The 25,504-nt window shown below is 39.3% G+C and overlaps 1 non-coding gene across 1 annotated transcript; it reads right to left on the minus strand.

Moving 5' to 3' along the window:
- Positions 1–4,995: 4,995 nt before the first annotated feature.
- LOC147637804 (small nucleolar RNA SNORA23) lies at positions 4,996–5,145 on the minus strand. The gene has a single exon (XR_015266114.1). It is a non-coding gene; the product is annotated as a small nucleolar RNA SNORA23 (small nucleolar RNA).
- Between the last annotated feature and the right edge of the window lie 20,359 nt (positions 5,146–25,504).

Genomic DNA, 25,504 nt, shown 5'->3' on the forward strand with positions numbered 1-25,504 from the left:
ATGCTAAATAAGCGTAAGTAAATCACAACCTTCTTCAAAACGAGAAGGATTGCTCGAATATAATCCTTGTATTTCCTCTTTTTAGGTTCCAGCCACTTTCAAAGATTACCTTTATTTCGATTGGTTGAAAAAAATATGTTTTTCGAGCCATAAACGTTTTCTAAGTGTTCATTGTTATCCAGGTTGCACAATCAACAACACATAATATGTGATTAATCCATTGCAATGTGTGCTCTACATCTTGAAGACGTGGATTACGCGGAAGCGTATTAGATTTGGTGGGAATGGAAATCCGATGATTAGATATTAATGATTGCAGGCTTGATTTGATAAGACTTGGTGGAGACCATAAATGGTGAAGACAGCAGCAGTACTACAGTAACTACACGTAGTAGTGGAGGACAGTGTGCTGGCTACGTGCCAGTTGGAGTCCACGGGCCTACAAAGCCTAGTTGTCAATCATAGATATGTGTGTGTGAAAGTGTATGCGTGTGTGTGTGTGTGTGTGTTTTTTTTTTTGTGTGTTTCCCCCTTTTCTCCTGTCCTATACAGTCTTTTCTGCGAGACGTGTCCCGTGTGTACGTAAGGCCCGTATGTACTTTGGCACATATCCTTCTAAACTTGCCGACCAAATGGTGTACGCTCAGGAATCCCAGTTTTCAAGATTTACAGCACACATTGTGACTAACCTTCCACCTTTTGTGCTATTTGTGGCTTCTTAAAACTTAGGCACCTGGCTATCCCATTGTCAAGAGGAAATGTTGCCCTTTTGTGCTACTTGTGGCCTCTCTTTTGGACGTTACCACTTTAGTCACCTAACTATCCACTCTCAAGGGGGTGCCAGGGCAATAGCTCACTGGCTCTCTTTGCGGGACTAGAATTTATATTTGGCACACTTACATTGTCAAGGGTGTGGGGGTGAAATAGCTAGCTCACCGTTTAGAGCACAAAGCTCTCTTTGGGGGGACTAGAGTTCAAATCTGGCACACCCCTCCTCCCCCCCCTTAGGATAACGGGTATGTCAAGTAAATCATTGCAATTAAAAAATAAACAACTATCGCTCTGTTTTATAGACACTAAGAGTTAAAAAGAGTTTGTAGTGACTTACCTTGCCCGTGCAAGAAGACAAACTAGAGTTCAAATCTGGCACATCCCTCCTCTCCCCCTCATGATAACAGGTCTGTCAAGTAAATCATCGCAATTAAAAAATAAACAACAACACTCTGTTTTATAGACATTAAGAGTTAAAAAGAGTTTGTAGAGACTTACCTTGCCCATGCAAGAAGATAAACGAGTGGACAACAGGGTGCGTCCACGCTCTGACACTATACGACAAGGAGTGTCAAAATGTCGGGCCGAGAATTCTCCCGTCCACGTAAAAATGCATCATAATACATTGTTATGTACTCTCTTTCGATCATAGGCGGCCACTTTGCTCATGTGCATGGGCCTCTCAAGTATTGTGGCTTCCTTCATGTTATTCAAATTTTAGGTTGTATGTGAACTTAAATGGCTTTAGGTCTTTACACAAGGATGTAATGGTGGGCAAGAAGGGTCACACAAGATTGGGTAATAATAGGTAGGATTACTTAATACGGGGGCAAGCAAGATTGCTTAAGCAATCGAAGTGGGTAGTGAAGATTTGTCTCTTATTGTTCCATGGCAAGTATGTAAAGACCCTTAGTTTACACATGTCTCTCACCTTTATTTTATCCCAAATTGGCCTCACACATTCCCTCACCAATGGATGGCATATAAATACTTGCACTGGACAACCTTGCCTATCCACAATTTAGTTATACTAGAACTTTTGGTTCATATGCCTTAAAAAATAATGGTCATATGATGCTTTTTAATATTGTTGGAAACAATGCAACTCTCATTTTCTATTACAAGTCATAGTATCATGGTAACATGAATGTAGTAATGCACAATTCTTGATGCAGGATGTGGCCACTCAAGTCTCCATTGTGTTGGAAAAAACCTATCAATAGGAAATATTTTAAGACTTAAAATGAAGAAGCATCTTTTAAATAGAAAGATCTCTTGGGTTTTTTGCATGTCATGTCACTATGTTGTATTGTAAGATACATAAAAAGAGGCTTACTTTTGATTTGGCTAGTAGACACAATGATAATTTCTCTTATCTAATTAGCACAAAAGAAAAGCTTTATTAACATTTTTTAAGGTTGCAAGAGGAAGACTAATACTTTGTTTAAGCTTGCAAGGAAAAATCAATTAATGCAGAGAGCGAAAGAAACATTGATAATTTTTTGGGATCTCAAGAAGGTTACCAACACTTGGTTTTGCTTGAAAAAATACTTAATGTAAAGTTTTCTCTCTTGGATAGGCAACTTTGATATTTGGAGCTTCTCAGCTCCCAAGCCCTTCCTGAAGATGTCAGCAACTTGATCCTGTGTGCTGACGTAGGCCAAGTCGATGTCGCTTGCCAAGACTTTCTCCCTGATGATGTGGTGATTCACCTCAATGTGTTTCATCTGTACATGGAAAACTGGGTTCCTGGGCCAACTATATACTGCTAAGATTGTCACAATATATGACAAACTTTCTCTCCACATACAACCCCAAATTAGCGAAGTAACTTGCGTAACCAAGCTACCTCACATGCTGCCACCGTAGCTCCTCTGTACTGTGCCTCTATACTTAACCAAGCAACTGTGGGCTACTTCTTGCTGCTCCATGTCACAACAGCACTCCCCAATGAAAACATAAATCTACTGGTAGATTGCCTATCTGAGAAGCTACCTGCTCAATTTGCATCTGTGTACCCATATCGCTCTAATGGTACACCTGCTGTAGAAAAAAATACATAATCAACGGTGGCCCTCAAATACTGAAGTGTGCGTCGCATACTGTCAAGATGTGGTTTGCGCGAAACCTGCATAAATTGGCTCTCTAAGCCAACAATGTAGCTCAAATCTGGCCTGTTGATCGTGACATAGATCAAACTCCCCACAATCTTCCTGTACATAGTGGGATCCTCTAACACATAACCTACATCCACACTAAGCTTGCTTGCCATTTTGATCTAATGATCATCAAGGCTCATCTCCGAGCCACTAGAATCTCCATCAATAAGAGAATGCCCTGTAGAAATGTCAGGCATACCAAGGGGCTCAACCACTTTCTCTTTGCCTTCATGTGATGTACCAACTACATTTTCAGGACTGGTATTATGACGCAGCCTGCCACTCCATGGTCTATCAACAGAACCGCTCGATGAGGACTCTCCTGGTCCACTCAATGACTGTGATTGCTGAGTTTCATTTTGTGCAACTACATTTCCACTTATATTAGCCCCAACAGCATGCTTTTTAGCAGCAAACCAGCTACTCATCTCATCAAATACAACATCCCTACTTACCCTCAATTAACATGTAGCAAGATTATAACATCTATATCCCTTTTGCTCAAGGGAATACCCAATAAACACACATTTTTCTACTTTTGGATCTAGCTTGGTACGTAATTCATCTGGCACATGCACATATGCAATACATCCAAAAACTTTCAAAGTGAGACAAATCAGGTTTCTTGCCAGCAGTGAACGTCTCCTCTGGCATTGCATCATGTATGGCTGCAGTGTAGGAGTCCTGTTCATGATATAAACTGCCGTAGACACAGCCTCAGCCCAATACCTATGTGGCATATTCTTCTTAGCCATCAATGCTCATGCTATCAGATATAAATTTAGCACACCTACTATAAGTTATTGAGTTTTGTGTATGGTGGATAAACGCAAAAGCCTCTTCTCAGGAGTTTATTAAGTTACATTAAAATCTAACCCCATGAATGAGGGTTCAAGAGCAACCATGCTTTTTTATTTGAATACCTAGGAGGGCTATTATTAGACTCACATATGCGCAGGAAATGTAACTTTGTTGGCACTTTTAGAAGTGAAGAGCCTATCGAGGACCCTTTAACCCTTGGGTTTATATTGATTAGCCCCTATTTTTTTTAAACTTGTATAGGGGTCTACCAATATGTGGCTTTCAGATGAATTTATCTTTGTGATGTCTAGAAATTATTAGCATACTTGATAAATTTAATCAAATGAATTTTCTCATGTATGGTTTAAAATTAGCACATGGCACAATCCCCTTTATTGTGACATGAAGTGCATATAATAAAGCATCGATTTTAAGAGAAGAAAGTGAGGAGATGCTATAATTAAGGTGAGAAACATAGTTTCTCATTTCCCCATTGAAGAAATCACATTTGTTAGTCTAAATTTTAAGGACCTATGGTTACTAACCTAGCTATAAGCCTACACACGCTTGATATATAGGGCACTTGGCAATGCTAAACCTTCAATATCCTTCAACACCTAGAAGTTCTTATGATTTCATATAAAATACAAGACATTACTTTATAAATATTAAAATGTTTGTTATATAAGACATTACTCATAGTGTTCATAAATGGTGAAAGGCTAGTTCTTTATACATAACAAATACATAAATATAAAAAAGACAACAAGAAAAGGTATAATGTGATTGTGTTAAGAATTCACTTTTTTGAAAGATCTCATTATTTGAAGGTGCTCTACACATGTGTGTACACCCATAAACATTGTATGAGCATACTTGTAAGGATATTTTCATTAAAGTTGGACCACTTTTCCACCATAGCAATTATGATGATTCCATTGAGACATTTCATCCAAAAGTTGTTATGTATTACCTAAGAGGATGAGTCACAAGGGTGAAAACACTTTGAAGGAAGTAACTTAATAAGCACTTCACACACATTTTTGACATATAGTGGTATTTATATAGATCTAAAACATTCATTAAGTACTCCTTTTCCCTATTTTCTTGTAAGAAACAATAAGGTGATATCTATTAATTTGAGAATATATCATCATACAGCTTCTTGAACTTGGAGACTAAAAAGTAAAAACCATATAGCTTTTAATAATGAGAAAATTTAGCCTTATCACACACACACACACACATGTGTGTGTGTGTGTGTGTGTGTGTGTGTGTGTGTATGTGTGTGTGTGTGTGTGTGTATCACATACACACACACACACACACACACACACACATATGTGTGTGTGTGTGTGTGTGTGTGTCTATATGTAAGACACACACACACACACACACACACACACATATGTGTGTGTGTGTGTGTGTGTGTATGTCCTAAACCACCATTCCATACACTTGTAAGTAGTGCACATTAAACTAAACTCAAACTCTGTGTGTGCATGTGTGTGCATGCATGCATATGTGTGTGTGTGTGGAGGAATGAGGATAATTTTTGGGGCGATTTACCATTTGGGGAAGGCCCACCTCCCCTCCCTCGGGTGGCACCCGCGGGCCCCCTCAAAAAAAAGGAAAGAAAAGAAGAAAAAGAATGCCCAATAGAATTTTGGGGCCTTGGCAACATTTTTGGGAGCCCTCGTTGAAAAATATCACTTTCATCCAATAATATAAATTAAATCATTGCATCACGTATGGTAAGTGGTGAGTGGTTTAGCATGAAACATAGCTAAGTTTGTGGTTTTGAATCCCACTTGTGGAGATTGATCATATCTCCAATGCATGGATTCTGAAAGGGAACCCCACCCAACCTGTGTAAAAATTTCCTAATGTAAGACCCTCATTTGTTTTTCTAAGTCCCAATGTAAGAAAATGTGTGCAAGGGTGTGTACACAAGGGCGAAAGTGTATGATGGTCAGGATTGTGAACTCAACCACTTGAAAGAATTTAGGCCATATTTGCATGGGAATTGCAATTCAAATAAGAGAGATTACACACTTTCTTGAAAGCCCAAAGGTGTCTTTTTTAAATTGCCTAACCCACCCTAAAGAACCCTTTAGAGATCACATCTGTGCCTAAAGAGAAAAGCACAAGGCTAGTGCGTTATTTTGCCTGATTTCAAGTAATGTCCAAAAAATGGGCATCAACCAACTCTCCAGTCAAACCAATTACAAAGCTTCATTTTTACAAAATTTAAAGATGCTACCTTAAGTATTTTCACTTCCTCTCTCTTTTTGACTTTGAGAGCTTGGCACAACCATCCTCCCTCTTGTAAGCTCTTAATTCTTTTCTATTCTTCCTATCTCTATGTTCTCAAATTTACTTCACTATAGAAGCTAATAGTATAATAGATTCAAGGTGTTTTGTAAATACCTTAAATTGTGTGAAAATCTACTATAATTTTGTCTCTCATTTGAAAGGTTGGAAGTGTGTTACCTTTGTTTATAAGTTATGTGAAAATCTATTATAATTGTGTCTCTAATTTGAGATTGGAATATTGGAAGCGTGTTACCTTTGTTTATAAGTTGTGGGGGGGGAAAAGTTCCCATAGTAGTAGCTTCCATGTGGAACATATAATGTGAGTTTCTCCATTGATATCTTGATGTGTAAGAAGTCACAATAATGCTGAGGTAGTAAGAATGGGTCCATAGATGGGTGGGGACTAGGTGTGGTTCTAAAACTTGTGTATTTGATCTAGCAAGAAAGGTAGCACAGGAATTGCTAGATGAATCTAAACTCCTATGCATCCAAGATAGCATGCTAGTTCATGAAAGGATTTGTTTAGTTTTCATTTGCACTTAGGGCTGGAAATAGGATGGTAACCGATAAGTGACCAAGGTTGTGGTATTTGACCCCCCAAAAATATGAAATTATTCAAGATCCACAAAGAATGGATTAAAAATGAGCTTAAAGAAACAGAAACATATATTTAAAATGGTGTTATTTAAAGTCTAGTTTAACAATAATAATGCAAGGTAAAATCAAGCCTAGCTCTTGATTTGTGATAAGAATGTGGGGGAGAGGGTGAGCTTGAGTTCTTTACAGGTAAACTTCTTCACACACACACACACACACACACACACACACACACACACACACACACCAAAGAATAGACAAGCACACAAGAGAAACTTGTATGAATAAATTTTCTTCTTTCTTATTCACTCTTGTACAACCATAACATGAAGATAAGAGTACATACTATATGGGAAAGTACTAAACATGCAAGGTTCATAGTATAAACACTATATGAGATGGTCCTATTACTATGTTAAAGTGGCTATCATACAATCTATAAACCATTGGGGTAGCATATCAACCATAATATCACCAACCATACATGTGGCATAAGTGTAGTTACACTCCAAGTAAGCTTATAAACTTATGAAGCTTCTCTATACTTGTTCAACGAAGTTGTAGCTTCATGATAAACATTGTCTTCACCAAAGGAGTATAACAAGTATAGAGAGCATGAAAGCACATTGAAAGTGGGAATGGAAACCTCAAAACCCTTAAACTCTACTAATCCAATGTTTGGAACTCTATAATCCAATCACTCATGAGGGAGAAGCTAGGAAGCTTCCTCTGTTCTCACTCAATCACTCTCTCTTTCTTTCTCTCAATCACATTCCACATTTAGCTAATCTCATAAGCAAGAATCAAGCAATCTTACCTCAAGCACACACACACTCTTACATTGACACATGCAAGCAAGCAACTCAACAAGACTCCATATCAATTGATTAACCTAAACATGAAAGCATGTAATAGTCAAGAAGAGATTAAGATAAGCAAGAATGAAGGAGATCCCAACAAGCATGAGCTCAATTGTGGATTATATCATCAAAAGTGCCTTTACACGCTCCCATAAGTCTCTCATATATAAGTGGGCTTTGCTACCAAACATGTTCCCGATATACAACTCAAGCCTTAATGAGCTAGCTTTTGTTACATTGGTAGTCCCTTGAGGGGTTCACCTAAAAATATGTAATTATAGCATGTGAGTTCCCATAAGTCTCTCATATATAAGTGGGCTTTGCTACCAAACATGTTCCCGATATACAACTCAAGCCTTAATGAGCTAGCTTTTGTTACATTGTCCCTTGAGGGGTTCACCTAAAAATATGTAATTATAGCATGTGAGTTCAAATGGAGGGGTTTTTTAATTCAAAATTTAAGGTAAATTTACAGAAGGGGTTATTATAATCGATTTTAAAAAAAAAACTCATAAGTCCATAAAGAAAAAGGGGTCATTTTATTCATGAAAAAATAACAAGTAAGGGGTTTTTTAAATACCCCTTGAACACACGTGATACATAGGGTTTATTAGTAGTGCACCCCTTGAGGGTAGGCCTTTGGCCATGTATAATGTGAAACACCTAAGCTTGGGTAGGGATTACAAAGAGATACAAAAAAAGAGTAACAACCCCGCTTGGGTAGGTATTACAAAGAGATACAAAAAAAGAGTACCCAACCCCGCTTGGGTAGGGATTACAAAGAGATACAAAAAAAGAGTAACAACCCCGCTAAAATAGGGTAGGGATTACAACGAGATATAGAAAAGGAGTAACAACCCCTTGCCTAAGCTAGCTTTCATCCTCATTAGGCAGTTTTATTAGAGGACCATCGGGTTAGCAAATTACGGAGAGCTTCAAATCAGAGGAGTGGGTTGATAGAAAATGGTTGGAAATTTCTTTACATCCTTGAAAAAATTCTATCAACAAGCAGTCTCTGAAGGTTTGTAGATGGTGGGTTAGAAGGTACTGAATCCGCTTATAGTATCCTGTAGATTTCTCAGTGGGTTGGGCCGATGAGAAAGTCAAATGCCAGTTCTTGGCAAGGGTGCTCATGATAAATGTGCCAGCCTTCATTTATCTTTACATTCTCAAAAATTCCTAGGCAAATCAAAAGAGTTATAAAGATTTTACAGGTCATTTACACATGAAAATCCTATAAATTGCAATGTTCTTCCAAATAGAATTTCATCACTGGCCACATCCATTTGTTCTCCCTGTGGAAATGGTAGCATTGGAAAGTAGACAAAATATTCATTGTATTGGAGTTTGTTTGAGTACTCACTCAAGTTATAGATATCATGTATTGGCATATATTTTGGATCAATCCTTTGGGCGGTAGGGGCATGTCTGTAAGTGATTCTATAAACTCAAAAGTCGCCATATTGGCCAATTTTGTATGGTGCCTTGAGTATATAAATTTGCCTTTGTGGGTCATGTAAAACCATCCCTCCAGTTATTTGGATTGTTTTCCCACTACTTTTTCCATCGGGCTTCTAGATAAGACTTCAATAATGGCATGTCCATTTGATATGTGTGTGGGGTGGACCACTAGCTTGTGGTAGATCACAATTACATATATTAGCTTATTGTGCCTTGTGATGTTATTTGATGCCTTCTGGTGGCATATCATAAACATCCTCCTTTAAGGGTTTCTCATCTTTATTCTGATCCCATTCAGTGGGAGGGATGTTCCAATGTGTCATTTTCAGCCTTGGGTCATCCTTGGGTTTGGCAGTTTGAATGTTGGGTCCTTTTTCCTGTGTGGGTTTGGCCATGGGTGAAGCTCGGTGGAGAGGTCCTCTTTCCAGTGGGTTTGGTCGTGGGTGGAGAGGTATCTGTTGGCATCCTTGGAAGGGTTTTGTGTCATTCTTCCACCTTGTCTTTTCTTGTGTCCTTGTGTGAGCCATCTATCTTGTTCTCTTCTTTGCTTTGCTGGCCAGAATCTATCGTTCTTCGATTTCCTTGGCTTTATCTTTGTGCTCTGGTTTCGGCCCACTGCCATCGTCTTTCTTAGAGTCGTCTTCATACTCTTCTTTTCTTGGCTTCTCTATGCTCTTATTATCATCCCATTCTATCATCAACGGCCCATTTTTTATCTCTATTAGCAAGTCATCAAGGGCATTATAATTGTCTATCTCTAGATGGTTAGGGTATGCAACCTACTCTATGTTGAATAAATAGGCATTGTCTTCTCTTTTCTTCTCAATTTGTTTGTAAATTCTTATTTATAGCACTAAAATGGCTCTAGAGAATATGCATGTACTTAAGCATACTAAGATTTTGGTACCCTATAATAGCAAGCCTCTTGCGCCTGTCTGGCTAGCCATTCTATATCTTTAGAGCATTGCTCAGCTTAAAAGGGTGCTCTCTACATATACACTTCTACTTCTAGTACTATCTTCTAAACTTGGTATGGCTTTTTCAGGGTAGCATTGTCAAAAGGTAGAACCAAGCTATGTAATTGGTTATAGTGGAGCGTTGGTGGTCAGTGGTGTATATGTCCATTCACTCTTATAGTGATATGGACCCTTAAAAAGATTGGCATGGTAATGTATGTGTCCATCAGCAAATGCAATCGTTGGTTTATGATCTCGAAGCCATAAGGTCTGTTGAAATTAGAGCATTGTGATGAGCTAATCAAACACTAGAATCAACATCATTATAAAGTGATTAGCAAATAATTAAGATGTAATTAGTGGTGGGTAATTAACAAATAGATTAATGTAGGCATGGATACTCAAAAACAAGCAAATTCTCATTAGGGCAATGCCTCAATTTATAGAGTTTACATCAAGCATCAAATCCCGCTGATTTCTCCATGATTCACTCCACCTCTTTTCCCTGCTTCTCTCCACCTCTTCACTTTTCCTAGAATATCTCCCAGAATATCTCCACACTTCCTAAATCTTCTCATGCTACCCTTTATTCTCTCCCAGTAGATTCTTCTCACCTTTTCACAGGTTCTTTCACATTTACACATCCTCTTTTACAGCCTCTAACCAAGGGCTTGTTCCCGCACACACCCTATTCACTTGTATTTTCAACACCTCCCCTCAAGTGAATACTTCCTAGTACACCTAGACCCTATACCAAGTTTGCCTCCCCTTACTTGATAGTCCCCGCGACCAGTGTCTACTCCTCCCCTCAAGTTATCTTAGCACACCTGGACCCTGTATCAAGTTTCTTTCTTACTTGACAGCCCGCGAGCGACCAGTGCCTCAAGTCCCTAAACTCCATAGTCCTTGTTGACACACACTCCCTCTCTATGTGTCCAAGGCTACTATAAGTGCCTGCGACCTTGACTAAAGTGCTCACACATATATCTACCACATGGCCTATATTATCAGTGGCTCAGAGGTGGTTTTACTTTGTTGGGGCAGGTTACATTGGGTTGTGGGGTCTCTCTCTCTCTCTCTCTCTCTCTCTCTCTCTCTCTCTCTCTCTCTCTCAGAAAAGATGATCCGACTCCACTTCCTTTGGAGCCTCCATGAAGTTTGCCGATGTTGTTCCTTCTCCACTGGGTTTGCAGTAGCAGTCTCTCGCCATGTGTCCTGGCTTTCCACATTTGTGGCAAGTGAAGGTCCTTCCTCCTACTCTGCCTCTTCCTCGTCCTCGTCCTTGAGAGAATCCTCCTCGAGTGAAGAATGCTTTTTCTTCTCCTGCTATTGAGTCGAGCCATTTCTTCTCTTTGCCTCTGCTCTCTTGCTCTAGTAGAGTTGCTTCTATCTCGTGTAGCTTCAATTCAGGTACATTCTTTAGTGTTGCTACAATGTTTTCATATTCACCTTTGTCCACACTCTTCAGAAGTACAGCTAGTGCTTCATCATCTTCTACCTTTTTGCCAATAGCTACCAGCTGTTGCTTAATGCTTTTATATTTGTTCAAGTGTGTGATTAAAGGTTCACTTTCCTTCATGTCCAATTTGTAGAATTGCATTAACAGAGTTATCTTTGAATTTTTTGCTTGTGTGCCAAATAATTTATTGAGTTCATCCCATGCATCTTTTGCCCATTGTATCCCTGTGATGTGATGAATGATTTCATCATTTAAACTGAGTGCAATAAGTCCCAATGCTTTTTCATTCCTACTCTTCCACTCATTTTCTCCTCTCTCTGGGCATTCATCTCTTCCCTCAACTAATCCCCACAGATTTTTCCTCATGAGCAAATACATGGTTTTTGTCTGTCATGTATAAAACTGCTCCCCATTAAATTTGGCTATTTCTTGTGCTGAACTCATGGTGATGTGAAGGGGGTCTTACCTCTTGATCCAATTTCAAGATTCAAGGACAGTGTCTACCCTTTTACAATTCAATCTGGTGTTTAATAGATGATTACAACATTTATCAGCATAAAATCACCAGAAATTACATTAAATCAAGGATAACCAATTTGTACGGGATGGTTGGAGTATCAAACCAACTCTGAATTGCAATCTGAAGTTATAGGGATCTGTATCAGATACCTAATGGTTAATTTGAACCCTCAATTGCACCAAAATACAGTGATTAGCATTGATTAATCACTGATTAGCAAATTAATCCACTATTTTGTGTGCAAAAAACAGAGTATGCGGGGAGTCCAGATCTGGTGCCTTAGACTTCAAATGAGCTCAAATGCTTTCAAAGGCATCAATAGCAATGAGTCTAGTAGAGGATTAAGCTAAGAAACACAAGATTTGACCAAATATTGTTGAAAGCTTAATCTCTGTTTTACCAAAGTCACATGTAGATTTGATGAAGAGCTTCGATCTCACTGTAGACTTGATGAAACTGAATTCTGTCTTCACCAGCTTGTAGAGCATGCTTAAAAACACCTTGGGCTAAGAGGAATTAGAGGCATTTGAACTGAGCAAGCAGAAATCTCAAAACCCCTTTAGAAAAACGGTGCCTGCTAAATTCGTAATTTCTGCTGCATCCGTCTCGGCGGTTTGCTGCGTGGAGTTGATGAGCATGAAGAGTATTGAGGTGGCTAGCTATGGTTAGAAGCACTAGGGCTAATTTTAACTGTGCAAGGAGAATGAACTCCTCCACTAGCTGGGGGTACAAAAGCTAGTTGAAAAAAAGAGAAAAAATTATAATTTTCTACTAATCCTAATTAGCAAGATAATGGCCTCATAGAATATTTTGAGGTCCATAACTTAGGTAAAGAGAATGCGAGGGAGAGGGAGATCTTGAGTTCCTTGCAAGTAAACACGCACACACACAAGAGAGATACCAAGACACAAGAGAGATATGGATGCCTGAATTTTATTCTATCTTCTTCTCTTCTCTACAACCATACAATAAAAAAGATTAGAGTACATACTATAAGGGAAAGTACTCTCCTAAAATAACATAAGAATGGTCGGTCTATATAGTGCAAACTTGACTATATGAGCTGGTGTTATAACTATGCTATAACTCTAGTACTTAAAAGTGGCTTTTTTGGTGTATGGTCTAGAACCGGCACTTACATGGTTCTGGACCACCTAGTTGCTTCCTGAAGAGAGCGATACAATTGTGCCTAACACAATAAGCCAATCATTGACATGTTGAGATACTTGTCTACTTAATCTAGAAGAGTTATTCGTGTGTGTATGCAGGTCAATTCCTTGGTCTATCATTATTTTGGACCGGAGTTAACATCTAGACGGGAATAGATGTAGAATAGACAAAACTATGCACAACAAAGAGCAGAGACAAGATAGAGTCCAACCCCTGTAACATTCTTCAATATCATCTTGAATAATAAAATGTAGCACAATGGTCAAAATCTCAACTCATCCACAATGTACTCAACTATCCCCTCAATTCCTTATCGTCTGCTCAAGAAATATCCTCTACTCCAGAAATATCCAAATAATTCCCCCTTTGCTGTTTACATCCATCCGGCTACTACCCATTTTTCCAAGAAACCATTTACAATTTTGTTACAAAAACAATAAGGCTCGAACCACAATAGTTTGTTACACAACAGTTCAGTTTGGGTGGCGACGGGTGGTGGCCAAACAGGTTAGTTGGTCATCAACACTTGGCGGCCAAACCACGATGGACGCTGCACTAGCAGCAAAGACCACAATTGTTGTAATATTTTAACATCCGGATTGCTTCTAACATCCGGACCTTGTAGTCTAGACGCTTATGGCCTATTTCACCCGCCTTCTTCTGGTTCTGGTTCTATTGTGATGCCCCCTAATACAAACTTAATTGGGCGGTCTTTGGCATACCTCGACTCATAGGTCCGTTTTTTGCTGCTCACCCATGCATGTACCAATCTTGTCCTCTCGTCCACCCGTCTGAATTGCATGTCTATGGGATGCACTTCTGGGTACTTTTCCTTGGATCTTTTCATTGTGTCTATGGCCATGTCCGCAAAGGCATGGGGCTCATGTCTATACTAGGGTGATGGCGTCATCTTTATAAATTATTTGTTCTCGGTCTCTTGGCCCTCTTCTGCTGCCCCCCCAACTCCATTTCCACCCATAGGGTGGTATGCCTAATGGTTTTGGCTCACCCTCTTTCCTTTGTTTGCTAGGTGACTCCGTTTTGGTGAAGGGCACTAGCAGTGTTGCTCTTTGTGTGAGTTGTTGCCTCCTCACCCAGATCCACGAGTCCCATTGCTTCCCCGCATGGCTCTGGATCGAGGGGAGGGGCTTCTTCCTTGTGCAGCTGCTACGTGGTGGGAGTTGCTCTGGCCCTGTCTTGCCAACTTCTAAGGCGCTCCCAACTGGCTCATGAGTTTAGTAATGTTGTCCCAGTTGGAAGGACTCATGGCACTCGCCTGTTGCTTTTCCATCTGATAAAAGATAGATAGTGAGAGAGAACACACACACAAGAGCAAACCCTTATAGATTGATGTAACCCTAACCATAGAGGGAAGCCATATCCACACTCACATAATGTATAATAGAAGAAGACTACACAAGCACACAATACATGTGTTGTGTTCACACGCCAAATGACCCTAACTAATGTCCACACACTGTGGCCAACTGGATGCGGCCATTTATTGCCACACACATGCTACTGTCTACCATGCCAGCATATATCATGCCTGGCTCTAGCTGTCATCGAGCTTGTAATCTTAACAGCCCCTCTCAAGCTCATGATGTACAGCCATACATGAAGATGAGCTTGGGATACACTTCCCCTCAAGCTCATTGCATGTACTCCCAACATGGTACGGAAGTACTCAAACTTCTCTCTCCTAAGTGGCTTCGTAAAAATGTCGGCAACCTTCTCTTCCGTCTTCACATAATTCAAATCCATCCAACACTTTCTTCTTGATAAAGTGATAGTGGACCTCTATATGCTTGGTCCGTGCATGAAAAACTGGATTATTGGTCAACTGTATACAACTGTATATTGCTCATGTTGTCACAATGTATGACAACCTTGCCCTCAATACAACAAGAGTTTCTTTAACCATACTCCTTCACATGCAGCTATACTTAGCCTCTATATACTGGATAAAGCAATAGTGGGTTGCTTCTTGCTACTCCAACTCACTACTGCACTCCCAAATGTAAAGGCATAACTGCTAGTAGATCTCCTGTCGTCATAAGAGCTACCTGCCTAATGTGAATCTGTGTAGCCATATACATCTAAGCCTTTACCATGCTCATAAAGAAGACCATAATGTGCAGTGGTCTTTACATAACGCATGATCCGTCTCACTACGTCCAAATGAGGCTTCCTAGGGCTTTGCATAAATTGACTCACTAGCCCCACAACATAGCTCAAGTCTGGCTGTGTAATAGTCATGTAAATGAGGCTACCAACCATCTTCCTGTATATAGATGGATCTTCTAACTCTTCACCAAAATCATCCCTCAATTCACATTTTGCTCCAAGGGTGTACTCATGGGTTTACACTTAGTCATCCCATATCTAGCCAACATATCCAATGCATATTAATGCTGGACTAGCCATATTCTTGCATGATCTTTGACCACTTCAATGCCAAGAAAATACCTCAAATCACACAAGTCTTTCATATCAAATTGCTCACTCAATGCCTTCTTGACATGTATAATATCTATAGCATGATCACCTATCAGAATCAAGTTATCCACATAGATGACAACCACAACAATCCCATGATCTATCTTCTTCACATATAGTGAAGAATCTGCCATAGAAACCTAAAAACCAATAGAGATAAGATATTGGCTTATCTTATCAATCTAAGAACGAGGTGCTTGTTTTAGCCCATAAAGTGCTTTGTTCAACCTGCATACATGAGTGGGGTACCTTGGGTGTACATAACCCTCTCGCTACTCCATAAAAACTTCCTCTTGCAAATCACCATTTAGAAGTGCATTCCTGACATCCATTTGATGCATTTCCCAACCATTTGTCGCAGTCATGGTAATAACTGACCTCAGAATTCCCATCTTTGCGTCTCATCATAATCCAAGTCTTCGGTCTGTGCATAACCCTTAACAATCAATCATGGTTTATGATGCTCAATCGAGCCAGCTGACTTACATTTCACCTTATAAATGCATTTACAGCCACCCAATAACATTCTTTCCTTGTGGTAAGGCAACCAAATCCGAAGTATAATTATGAACCAATGCGTCCATCTCCTCATCCATTGCCTTTTTCCATACATGCTTTCCAATAGCTTCTACATAGCATGTAGGTTCCACATGCTTTACCAAAGATGTCCTATATGCATAGTGCATAGCAAAATCACAATATGTCAACCTATCAACTAGATACCTGACTCTCTGTGATCTCCGCAAAGCTATATACACTTGTCACTCTAGCATGTGGTGGTACATATCTCTCTTGCTGGTGTGCGTAAGACTGATATGCCAAGCTCCTAATCCAAACTCTCCAAACTAGATGAATTATATCCTATAATGCCAATGCCTTCAACTTTCTTCTTTCCTTTGTCCACATCACTACTACTAGTGCTTCCACTATCATGCCTCAAACGCCTTGACCATGGACGTACACTGCTACTTGTGGCCCAGACATAGAAGTAGAGCTTGCTTGTGGAAAGTCCACATGCACATCATCATCACTGGAATCACTGGAATCCTCATCTTTTTCTTTGTACCAACTAGAAAGCTCATCAAACACCACATCTTGTGAAATGAGCACTTGCCTAGTATCTGGATTATTGTAACATTTGTATGCTTTGCGATCCTGTGCATACCCAACAAAGATGCAATTTTCTACCTTTGGATCAAGCTTCTTCCTCTTCTCATCTGCAAACATGCACATAAGCAATGCTACCAAACACTTTGAGATGCCCAATGTATGGCCTATATTGAGTAAGACACATCTGGTGTACTTTCATGTATGGAAGCTGTAGGTGTATTGTTAAGAAAATACATTGTTGTGGGCGCATGCTTCTGCCCAATAAAATCTTGGCATGCTCTTCTCATTTAGCATTTCCTTGGCACATCACCAATGACCTTGTTTTTCCTCTCAGCAACACCATTTTGCTGAGGTGTGTACTTGCATGACAGCTGTCTTCTAATGCCATTCTTCCTCAAGAAGTCCTCAAATGCATGTGAGGTGTATTCACTACCTCCATATGTCCTCAAGAATTTGATCCAACAACCATAGTTCTTTTCTACAAATTCTTTAAAATCCATGAACTTTGCTAACACTTCTCTCTTCTCTTTGAGAAAATAGATCCAAGTCATCCTGCTATAATCATGAATGAAGGTTACATAGTACCTGCTGCCACACTAATGGATGGGCTTTGTGTGCAGGCCCCCATACATCACTGTGAACAATCTGAAGTGGCATGTTGCTCTCATGTTTCCTTCTCTAGGAAATGGAAACCTTGACTTTCCAAACTGACAAGCATCACACACATGCATACTCCCATCATATTTGAATATGGCCAGCCCACCAACTATGCCTCTTGCTTGCATATTCTTCAACTTCTGTATGTTCACATGCCTAGAAATTTCTATCTCAGAGTATTTACTTATTCATTTATCAATATTCATGGATTTTAAACATAGAATTAAAGAGAACTCTAATTTTGATATAAAAATTCATTATGCATCTATTTATGCATAAAATCCAACTTCAATGGAAATAACACCTTTATATAAAAGAAAATCCCTTTATGCATCTATTTATGCATAAAATCAATTTAATAAGAATAAAACTTTTTTAAAATAAAAATAATTTCTGTTATGCATCCTTCCATGCATAGAAATTGAATTCAATGAAAATAACACTTTCATAATAATTTTTGTTTTCTATTATGTATCTTTCTATGCATAAAATTTAAATCCAATGAAAATAACACTTTTATAATAAAAAATTTCTATTATGCATCTTTCTATGCATAAAATTTAAATCCAATGAAAATAACACTTTTACAATAAAAAATATCCAATATGCATCTTTCTATGTATAAAAATTGAATCTAATGAGAATAACACTTTTATAATAAAAAAAAATCCTTTTATCCATCTATTTATGCATAAAATAGAAATAACACTTTTAAAATAAAAAGAATTTCTTTTAGAATGCACAAACGGTGGGGATTATTCTTTTTGAATAACATAAAGATAAAAACTTATTTCCACAAAATTTAAGAAAATTTTACCATAACCTCCTTTGTATGGCTGACCATTTCTCAATTTTTACATTCTAAATTTACTTTAAAATTTATCCCAAGATGAAATAAAGAACTCTAATCTAATCAATTTTCACTTCTAAAGAGTAATCAATAGGAAAAGTTTAACTTAATTTGTTTGTTACTCATTTTAGGATAAAGAAAGGATGAAATTCTTAATGAAGAGAAGGGGGAAGCCTTTTCATCAAGGCTTAACATCCATATTCATCTTAAAAAGCAAAGAATTCAAAAAAACTATAGATTAGAATTTGAAAAAAAGTAGAATTATTAACTTACATGGAGTTTTGTGAGCTTTCCTTTGGCTTGAGGGATTGAGAAGTCACTATTAATTTGGGAAAAATCTCATATTTTGGGAATCAATCACTCCATTTAATTTTGGATATATCTTAAACATGCCAACTCCAAATTTGTCAAAGATTGTAGATCTAGATTCTACTCTTTGATATCTTTCCAATGATATGTCACATGAGGGGGTTTTGACAAAATTTTGGACACATTCACCATGATCCCATTTTCAAATGGGAGTGGGATTTTTCCCAAATCATGTAATATGGTGTTTGAGGGTTCTACTCTTGTTTGGATCAAGAGTGGCCACCATTTCTTTGTAGAGGAATTAGTCAAAAACAAGTGAATTATCAAGTGAATTCAATGTTTTTGGCTCTGGGGAGGAGTCGAGTAACAGTGCATAAACACTATTAAGATTTTACAAAGGGGGAGGCTTCTATTTATAGAAAAAAGTGAGCCTCTAACCAAGCAAACTGGTTCTATAATTTTCCAGATCAGTTTGGTCAATTTTTAGCCATTTTTGGGTCAGTTGAGCTTACTTTTTGGAACTAGACTTGAATTAGGAGAGAGGAGAGATGAAATATCTCATTATTTGAGAGTTTAAAACTCCTCCACGCATGAAATAGGTGCCTCCTTCATGAGGGGGAATCCCCACGCTGAGGTGTCAAAAATTTATTTTTTTAGTATTTCCTTTGGTCCTTACTCCACTCTTCATCTTATGTGAGTATTTACTCATTTTTGGGGGGTTTTTCTTTATTTCTTCAATTTATCTCCTCCCTACATTTGGATTAATTTGATTGGCCCCTCAGAACCTTAATCTAAAATTTTTAAAAAATCTGGACCCTTAGGCTAAGGTCTTTTGAGCAGATTATAATTTATTTCTAATGCACCTTAGGAAATTCTTTTTAAACTTCTGTTTCAGGGGGATTTAGTTTAATAAGAAAGGATATTTTTCCATCCAAAGATATCTAAAATTTGAGTTACGTCTCTCTAGAACATTTTCTCTCTCTAGGCCAAAACAGGTAGAAATAAAATCTTTTATTATTCTGAAAAGGGGATTGATTACAGCAGGGGAAGATCTTGGACATCTTGAGGGGCTGGAGAGGAATCTTACATTCTCTCCCACTTGAAAAATGCGAGATGTCCTCATCTCGCAAACTGGGGATAATCCCGCATCAGATTGGCTTCTTTCTCCCAGGTGGCGTCTTCAAAAGGATAGAACTTCCATTTGACTAAGAATTCTCTCAGAATTCTGTTTTCCTGAGAACCTTTTCTCGAACATCAAGGATTTCTTCAGGTTGGAGTTCCATCAGCCCTTGGGTTAAAGAAGTTAAGAGTTTATCATTAGCACATGATTCGGGCTCGGTACATACTTCTTTCGGATCATCTTTTGAGAGAGAGAGAGAGAGAGAGAGAGAGAGAGAGAGAGAGAGAGAGAGAGAGAGACCCCACAACCCAATGTAACCTGTCCCAACAAAGTAAAACCCCCTCTGAGCCACCGATGATGTAGGCCATGTGGTAGATGTATGTGTGAGCACTTTAGTCAAGGTCGTGGGCACTTGTAGTAGCTTGGACACATAGAGAGAGAGAGTGTCAAGGACTATGAGTTTAGGGACTTGAGGCACTGGTCGCTCGCAGACTATCAAGTAAGAGGGAAACTTGGTATAGGGTCTAAGTGTGCTAGGATTGTTCACTTGAGGGGAGGTGTTGAAATATACAAGTGAATAGGGTGTGTGTGGGAACAAGCCCTTGGCTAGAGGCTGTAAAAGGAATCTGTAAATGTGAGAGAACCTGAAAAGGTGAGAAGAATCTACTAAGAGAGAATAAAGGGTAGCATGAGAAGATTTAGGAAGTGTGGAGATATTCTGGGAGAGGTGGAGAGAATCAAGCAAAAGAGGTGGAGTGAATCAAGGAGAAATCAGTGGGATTTGATGCTTGGATGTAAACTCTATAAATTGAGGCATTGGCCTAATGAGAATTTGCTGGTTTTTGATTATCCATGCCTATATTAAGCTACTTGTTAATTACTCACTAATCATGTCTTAATTATCATCTAATCACTTTGTTAATGATGTTGATTCTAGCATTTGATCTACCATAGCTCATCACATTGCTGTAATTTTAACAAAGTTGGCATACTTGATTACTGTGGAATGATACAAGATATTATCAAGGTTGGGTTAATAAAGTTTTCTATGTTAATTTTTGATGTGAAGTGGTTCAAGGTGGTTACTCAAGGACTACAAGCAACCATGCATAGAGATAAGAGTGTATTTGTTCAAGTAGACTCCACAAAGATATAGGCAAACCAAAGGGACACATTTGTGCTACCAGAGCATTGTGAGCATTTCATCTTCAATGTAAGATTCCTCCCCAGCCTCACAAAATGTCCAGCATATTCCCCGGTAATCAATCCCTCTTCAGAAATATAAAGACCTTGTTTCTAACTGTTTTAACCTAGAGAGAGAAAATATTCCAGAGAGAGAATATTCAGATTTTGAATATTTTTGGATAGAAAAATATCTCATATAATTAAGACGAATTTCCCTGAAACAGAAATTCAAAAAGAATTTTCCAATGTGCAATTGGAATTAATTGGAAATAGGTATAAAGAACCTTAGCCTAAGGGTCTAGATTTTCAGAAATTTTTGGATTATGGTCCAATTAAGGTTCCTATGGGCCAATAGCATCAATCCATGTGTAGGGAGGAGATAAATCCAAATTATAAAAGAAGATACCCAAAAATGAGTAAATGCTCACATAAGATGAAGAGTTGAAAATGTACAAGGTTTATTAGTAAAAAACTATGAGCAATATTAAAAATATGAGATATTTTGGGTATCCAAAAATGAGTAAATGCTCACATAAGATGAAGAGTTGAAAATGTACAAGGTTTATTAGTAAAAAACTATGAGCAATATTAAAAATATGATATATTTTGGGTATAATGATTCCATTTTGACACATATGTAAGGAAGGGGAGTTCTTTAAAGGAGGTGCATATTTCACATAAGATGAAGAGTTGAAAATGTACAAGGTTTATTAGTAAAAAACTGTGAGCAATATTAAAAATATGAGATATTTTGGGTATAATGATTCCATTTTGACACATATGTAAGGAAGGGGAGTTCTTTAAAGGAGGTGCATATTTCACATGCTTGAATGAGTTTTAAACTCATAAAAATTGAGATATTTCATCTCTCCTCTCTCCTCATTTAAGTCTAGTTCCAAAAAGTTAGCTTAACTGACCTAAAAATGGTCAAAAAGTGACCAAACTGACTTAGAAAATTCTGTTGGAATTAGGGTTGCAGGAATGCACACACAACTTCAAGAAGATGAGGAAGCTTGAGCACAACACTGTAGTGTATTATGAGTGCCAAAAATGAAAGATAACAAGCCCTAGAAGATAATGGGCGTATATACAATGCACGGGGGAAAAAACCTCCTAGTGAGGGAAAAAGTGCCCCGGCGGTCCTAAGTGTGTTCACACACATCACTACTATAATATGGTAACAAATCAGGAATGCACACACAACTTCAAGAAGATGAGGAAGCTTGAGCACAACACTGTAGTGTATTATGAGTGCCAAAAATGAAAGATAACAAGCCCTAGAAGATAATGGGCGTATATACAATGCACGGGGGAAAAAACCTCCTAGTGAGGGAAAAAGTGCCCCGGCGGTCCTAAGTGTGTTCACACACATCACTACTATAATATGGTAACAAATCCCCCCTGGAGTGATGCGGTGAACAAGAGCTAGCACTCATGTATAGGGAAGTGCCTAGCTATGTGGACGAATCCACAAAAGGGAGTAAGCCCAAAGCTTTGCGAAAAGCTTCGAACTTCTCACGAGGCAGAGCCTTTGTGAAAAGGTCTGCAAGGTTATCCTGTGTTGGCACATAAGCCAAACTGATCTCTCCTGCAGAGAGTCTCTCCCTGACATAATGGTAGTGCACCTCAATGTGCTTCGTACGAGCATGGAACACTGGGTTCCGCGCAACTGCCAATGCGCTCTGACTGTCAGTGAAGATGGTGGTGGCAGATGGCTGCCCAACACCCAAATCAGCCATAAGGCGTCTGAGCCACACACACTCAACCGTAGCTGTGAAAGCTGCCCTATACTCAGCTTCACAACTAGAAGTGGCCACAGTAGGCTGCTTCTTGCTCAACCATGATATGCATGAGCTTCCAAGCATGAAGCAAAAACCACTCGTGGACACGCGTGTGTCATAACAACCAGCCCAGTCAGAATCTGAAAAAACATGTAAATCTGGCGGCAATGATCCCCCCTTGGGATAAAACAACCCAAGATGCCGAGTACCACTCAAATAGCGAAAGATACGCTTCACTGCCTGCCAATGCTTAATGCCTGGGCTATGCATAAATCTGCTCACCTGTGAGACTGCAAACTGAATGTCTGGCCTCGTAATGCATACATAAATGAGGCAACCAACAGCTGTCTGATAGAGTGTGACATCAAAGTGATCTCCAGCATCATGAAGACTCAACTTCAAACCTGTCTCCATTGGAGTAGCAATAGGCTTGCAGTCTTCAAGGCCAAATCTCCGCAACAATGTTTCAATATACTTTGTCTGACACAAAGCAATACCTCCATCACACTGCTTAAATTGTATCCCCAAATAATGATGCAAATGCCCCAAATCTGACATCTCAAAAGAGGCATTCAAATCAGCCTTAAAATCAGCAATATGACTCTCATTTGGTCCTGTGAGCAGCATGTCATCGACATAGAGAGCAATGATTAGATGTACACCATCCACACGTTTAACATACAAAGTGCTTTCTGTTGGACTATTCTGAAACCCATGTGCAGTCAAATATGCATGTATTTTTTCATACCAAGCTCGTGGAGCTTGCTTTAAACCATATAAAGCCTTTTTTAACCTGCACACTTTGTTTTCTTGCCCTCTTTGAACAAAACCACGAGGCTGCGATACATACACCTCCTCATGCAAATCTCCATTTAAGAACGCAGTCTTTATGTCCAGCTGATGTACATTCCAACCATTATGAGCTGCTAATGCACAGATGCTACGAACAGTGGTCATACGACATGTGGGAGCAAAAGTCTCATCAAAATCAATGCCCTTCTCTTGAGCATAACCTTTTGCAACAAGCCTAGCCTTATGGCGATCCACTGTGCCATCAGGCTTACGCTTCAATTTGTATACCCACTTAGTGCCAATGGCCTTCTTGCCAGGGGGCAAGTCACATAAAGACCATGTACTATTCTTCATAATAGCATCGTATTCTGCTTGCATAGCAGCCATCCAATTTTCTGAACTTTGTGCCTCATCAAATGAAACAGGCTCACTTTCATCGCACATACTAGAAACAGCCAATGCATAACAATCTGACGCATAAGAGGCACCATGAGAGCCAAAACGAGTGCGACTAGACAAAGGGGCATCCAACTTGCTGTCACGCAAAGTCTGCACCAGCCATCTAGGCATATTCCTAGAGCCCTCAATCTCTTGTCTCTCATCCTCAAGTGCATCATGCACATCTGCATCAGATATAGGCTGATCTGTGCCATCATTTAAAACCTGCATAGGCTGAAAAAATGCCTCATGAGGTATTGCACTTGACTGTGCACCACTGAAAAGAGGCAACAATGTATCATAGACATCACGTGAGCTGATATCTGTCTCCTTAGTACATGAAACCAAGGGCTGAACTGCATCTTCCACAAATACAACATCACGGCTAACCAAAATGCGCTTTGTCTGTGGATGATACAAACGATAGCCTTTGCTCTCAGCACTATATCCAACAAAAATACATTTGACAGCTTTGTCATCCAATTTTCTGCGATGTTGCACAGGCACTAATGCATATGCCAGGCAACCAAAAACACGTAAATGGCCAACAGATGGCTTGCGGCCATGCCAAGCCTCATATGGAGTGACAACCTGTAATGCTTTGGTGGGACACCTGTTTAGTACATAAGTGGCACACATGACAGCCTCAAGCCAAAAACCATGTGGTAGACTTTGACTCTTAACCATACATCTTGCCATTTCCATGAGAGACCTGTTTTTTCTCTCAGCCACACCATTTTGCTGTGGTGTATACGGCACTGTACATTGGTGTTTTATCCCACGCTCAGCCAGAAATGCATTAAATTCTGAAGACATATACTCCCCCCCTCGATCTGAACGGAGGGTGCCCATCTTACTTTCTGACACATTTTCAGCCATAACCAAAAACTGTTTGAAGCACAAAAACACTTCGGACTTTGCCTTCAAAGGATATACCCATGCATGCCTGGTAAAATCATCAATGAAAGTCACGAAGTAACGGTAGTTTCCAAATGATGGAGTTTGCATGGGTCCACAAACATCACTGTGAACAAGCTGCAATCTGCGTTCAGCTCTCACTGATCCATCTTTGGGAAAGGAAGCACGCTGCATTTTACCCAATATGCAGCCCTCACAAACATGCTTGACAGGTGCCTCAAGCTTAGGCAAAGAAGACACCATTTCAGATTTCTGCAGGCGCAGCAAACTTGCAAAATTCAGATGACCAAAACGTGCATGCCACAGTTTTGCATTTGAAATAGCCTGCGTATCCATAATAGCACATGCTGAATCCTCTACACATTTGCCATCCATATTGAGCTTATACAGCCCTCGACATAGTGAACCAGATGCTACAATGATGTCACCACAAGAGAGATCATGAACAGTACATCTGTCATCCACAAATTTTACAACCAAACCTGTTTTGGCAAATGCGGAGACTGACAGCAGATTCTTTTTGATCCCTGGCACATACAATGCATCAAAAAGTGTAAAGGTGTTGCCATTTGCAACATTCAGCACAATCTGTCCAACTCCTTTAACGGGATAAGAGGAGTTATTGGCACAAGTGACAGTATTCCCTGTGGGAGCAGACTCAAGGAAAGTGAATAAACTGCGCTGCGAGGTGATATGCTTAGTGGCACCACTGTCAAAGTACCATACATCTGAATCTACTGCAGACATACATGTGTCATGCAAAGATGGGTCATAA

This window comes from Cibotium barometz, chromosome 6 (assembly GCF_041138505.1).
Source record: "Cibotium barometz isolate CiBa-2024 chromosome 6, ASM4113850v1, whole genome shotgun sequence".
Classification (NCBI taxonomy): domain Eukaryota; kingdom Viridiplantae; phylum Streptophyta; class Polypodiopsida; order Cyatheales; family Cibotiaceae; genus Cibotium; species Cibotium barometz.